At 40.9% G+C, this 4455-nt stretch overlaps 1 pseudogene; it reads left to right on the forward strand.

Moving 5' to 3' along the window:
- Positions 1 to 533: 533 nt before the first annotated feature.
- On the forward strand, positions 534 to 3477 carry LOC112931436 (Y-box-binding protein 1 pseudogene; annotated as a pseudogene).
- Positions 3478 to 4455: the final 978 nt, after the last annotated feature.

Consider the following 4455-nt stretch of genomic DNA (forward strand, 5'->3'; position numbering starts at 1 on the left):
TATAAACTCATCATCTCATTTAATCTTCACAAATTTGTGAGAGGTATTGTCAAGCCATCCAGACAAGACAGACTACTAAGGCTCAGAGATCTGAGAATGTTACAGATCCTAAGTTCATGTAGTTCATAAATCACAGAGTCATAATTTGAATGCTGGTCTGTCCAATTCCAGATCCTTTCCTTTTCCAATATACATCTTGTCATTCCTAAGCACACAGAGAGAAATTAAAGAAATATTGATAGAAAATATCAGTACTCCAGAATATAATTTGAGATTTTGTAATCTTCCATTATGACATTTTAGCTAGTCCATACTTTAAAAAAAAGGCCTATATGAATAAAATGGTACTAAATGGTACTTAGATCATGAGTATCCATTTTTTTTCTGATTCTTCTAATGTTTCTCTTTGGATCTAAACAGACTAGTGGCTATCTCTAATACATGGTCCAAATTACCTTTTCCCCTGATGGAATAGCCAAATAACACGTATTTCTCTATCTATGGAAAGACACCAAGCAATCAACCACACTAACATGAATGTGTATGGACGATACAAGAATGAGACAATGGCTCAGAAACGTAGGAACATAGTTTAATATATAAAACAGAACTTGCAAAAACTGACAACTAACAAACAAAAACAAAGAACATTGCCCAGTTGCCCAGCAGAGTACTCAGCGCACAAAGTTGACTTGGCTTAGGAAACATAAGTACAAATACCCAGACATACAATTTCCCTTGAAGATCATTTTGATAACAAATACTGTAGTAAAACTTTACTGTCTCCCCCATTTGCCTGAACAACCAAGAAGCTCAATGTCAAATGTGAATTCATATCATGGCAATTATTTTAACTCTACTTTTTGCCTTGAAACAGATTTTCTATTTGTGTTTTTAATAGTTTTTAATAGTTATCTGTCTTTAGATATAAAGCAGGACCACTCTTTTATGAAAATGAGTTACAAATACATAAGGTGATTCCATATATCTATTACAGTAAATTTATCAGGTGGTGTTAGTTTCCCCATTGAACAGATATGTGACTGATCAGTTTCTGATGCTAGGAAATTTGATATACTTTCTACCTTAGACTGCTCAGGATGCTATAACAAAATACCATAAAATGGGTGGTTTATAAACAAGAAGCACTTATTTCTTACAGTTCTGGAGGCTGGCAGTCCAAGATCACTGCACAGGCAGATGTGGTGTGTGGTGAGAGCCCCCTTACACATAGACCAATGTCTTTTCATGTCCTAACCATGTCCTAACCTGGCAAAAAGAGCAAGGGGGCTTCCTCAGGCCTCTTTTATGAAGACACTAATGCCTACCATGAGAGGTTAGCCCTCATAATTTATTAACCTCACAAAGGCCTCATCTCCTAATACCATCACCTTGGGGGTTAGGATGGCAACATATGGGGTTTGGGGGTGCACAAACATTCATACCATAACACTTCCAGCAAAGATATTGGTCTGTCCAATCAAGAGGCACCAAAGGAAGTCATCAGATTGTCTGAGGAAAGAGCCTTCAGTTTCTTCAATTTCATACATGGGACAGAGAGAGAGAAGAAATACATCAAAGTGTTTTGTGGATTCCATGATCCCCATCACATGGGTACAACCCTTCAAAGTATTCTAAACATTGAGAAAGAGAGAGTGAGAACAAGATTGAGAAAAAGAGAAGGCTCTGGTATCTCCTAAAGGCACCCATCACATTATGAAGGCCTCAACCTCTTAATCTTATCTAAACTTAATTATCTCTCCAAAGGCTCCATCTGCAAATACCATCACATTGAGGTCAGGATTTCAAAATATGAATTGGAGGCCACTTGCGTGGCTCAGTAGTTGAGTGTCTGCTGCTGGCTCAGGTCATGATCCCGGGGTCCTGGGATGAAGGGTTCCCGCAGGGAGCCTGCTTCTCCCTCTGCCTATGTCTCTACCTCTCTGTCTCTCATGAATAAATAAAATATTTTAATAAATAAATAAATAAATATAAATTTCTTGCTTCTTTGTAATTTTTATCTTTCCATCATCCATTATCTTTTTTTCTGTAAACAGCAACCTGTTTTTTTCTTGGAAAACTCATCTCTCCATTTGCAGGGAATGTGATGTACATTGGCCTGAGTTTTTTCTGGCTCTAGAGTTAGGTACTTGACCCAGGTATAATCTAGTCAATGTATTCCATCCCTTCCTTATGATTAAATTAGGATTATGTCTGGACTAATTTCAGGTCAATGAATTCATGTCCATCAGAAAAAAGGAAAAATAGTTCTTTTGGGGTTGGTGTGGCTGAGAGAATATGGTCTACATCTGGGCTTTTGGAAACCATTTGGTCCCCTTAATGGAAGGCAGTGGATAAAAATGAAGCTGGGGCAAAGGACTGAAGAGACAAACAAGAGAAATACACTCAAAATGACATCATTTTTAAATCCCTAGGAGTTCGATCAATAGCGGGAGTGGAGAGCAGACCCCAGAGAGCCCTGAGCAGCTGCACCCTGGCCCCAGTCATGATCACCCAAACCCTGAACAGCGAGGCAGAGAACCAGCAGCCACCCTCGCCCTCACTGCTGCCCACACCCAGGCCTGGCACCAGGGGCAGCAGGACAGGGAGGGGCGGCCTGTGGGGCCTCACATGGGCGGCACCTGCCCAACAGGGACCAGAAGGTCATCACAACAAATGTTTTCAGAACATTTGTAAACTGTTTCAACATAAGAAAAGGATTTGGTTTCATCAACAGGAATAACACCAAGGAAGATATATCTGTCCACCAGGTTGCCATGAAGAATAACCCCAGAAAGTACCTTCGCAGCGTAGAGATGGAGAGACTGTGGAGTGTGATGTTGTTGAAGGAAAAATGGATGTGGACACAGCAAATGTACCCGGCCTTGGTGGGGTTCCAGTCAAAGCAGTAAATACACAGTAGACCGAAACCGTAATAGATGCCATCCACTTGGCAGGGCCCCCCACTCAGTTACCCGCAGAATTACCAGGATCATGAGAGTGGGGAAAGGAACAAGGGATTGGAAAGTACTCCTGAAGGCCAGGCCCAACAGTGCCCACTCTACTGCAGGCTACATACGGTTCCCACCTTACTAATGCGGAGATCCTATGGGCATCGACCACAGTCTTCCAACCCTCCTGTGCAGGGAGAAGGGATGGCAGGTGCTGACAACCAGGTGCACGAGAACAAGGTAGACCAGTGAGACAGAGTATGAATCGAGGTTATAGACCACGATCCTGTACAGGTCCTCCTTGCCAAAGACAACCTAGAGAGGATGGCAACAAGGATGATAAGGAAAATCAAGAGGATGACCCCAAGGTCAGCAGCCACCTCAACGTCAGTACCACCACAACTTCAACTACCGACACAGATGCCCAGAAAACCCTAAACCACAAGATGGCAAAGAGACCAAAGCAGTCGATCCACCAGCTAACACTTGGTCCACTCCTGAGGCTGAGCAGGGCAGGGCTGAGTAAAGGCCAGTTTACCATCTCCACCATCATCTGGGCTACTCATCCAACATGAAGGAATGAAGATGAGATGCCATCAATAAGAAATGAACAAAAGATTGGAGCTGAAGACCTTAAGGGGTTGCTTTTTGCCCAAGTACCAGATAAATAAAACCATCTACATTATCTACAGTTTTATTATTCTTTTATTTTTATTTTTGATTAATTAATTAATTAATTAATTTTTACAGTTTTATTATTCTTTAACCTAAAGAAGCCTCTTTTTGGTAATGACAAACGTATTGAAAAAAAAAATGTAGTTTTTCTCAATACACCTTTAAAGGTTTTTAAATTATTTCCTATCTGGTCAAGTTGAGATTTTTAAGAACCTCATTTTTAATTTGTAATAAAAGTTTACAGCTTGATTTTTTTCAAAAAAAGTCAACAAACGGCAAGCATCCGTTAATGAAGATCTTAACAAATTGAAATGCAAACCAACAAAAAACCCTGGATCCAGTAGTGTCTGAAGTTTGCAAATGGACTTCTCGCTTAGAAAAGCCAATTATTTTAGTGGGAGCTCACCCAGAACTAGTCTTCTAAGATAGGGATTATAGTGTAAATGGTTTATTTAGGGATTGATCCCAGAAAATACTAGTAGGGGAGTAGGGAAGTGAGGTATAGAAGAGGAAAAAAGCCAATAAATAAAGTGTGCATTATCAAGCAAGCCGTCATTTTGGGCAGTTGGAATTCATCCCACCAGCGCACTCTGGGATGTGATCTAGAACGCATGCTTCAGCTAACCTGCCTGGGAAGCAGGGAGGCTGGCTTGTTTCTTCACCAACTTCTGTCACTGGTTGATGAATGTTCCTAATTGTTAATTCTAGGGCACTTCTAGCCTTTCTTATAAAAAGCCAAAAGAACCTGCAGGCAGACAGTCACAGGTGCTAGAAATCAGCAGTCAAGCCAGTGACAATGGGAGAGTCGAGAGCAGAGGGATGTCCACAG

This window comes from Vulpes vulpes, chromosome 13 (assembly GCF_048418805.1).
Source record: "Vulpes vulpes isolate BD-2025 chromosome 13, VulVul3, whole genome shotgun sequence".
NCBI classification, from domain to species: Eukaryota; Metazoa; Chordata; class Mammalia; order Carnivora; family Canidae; genus Vulpes; species Vulpes vulpes.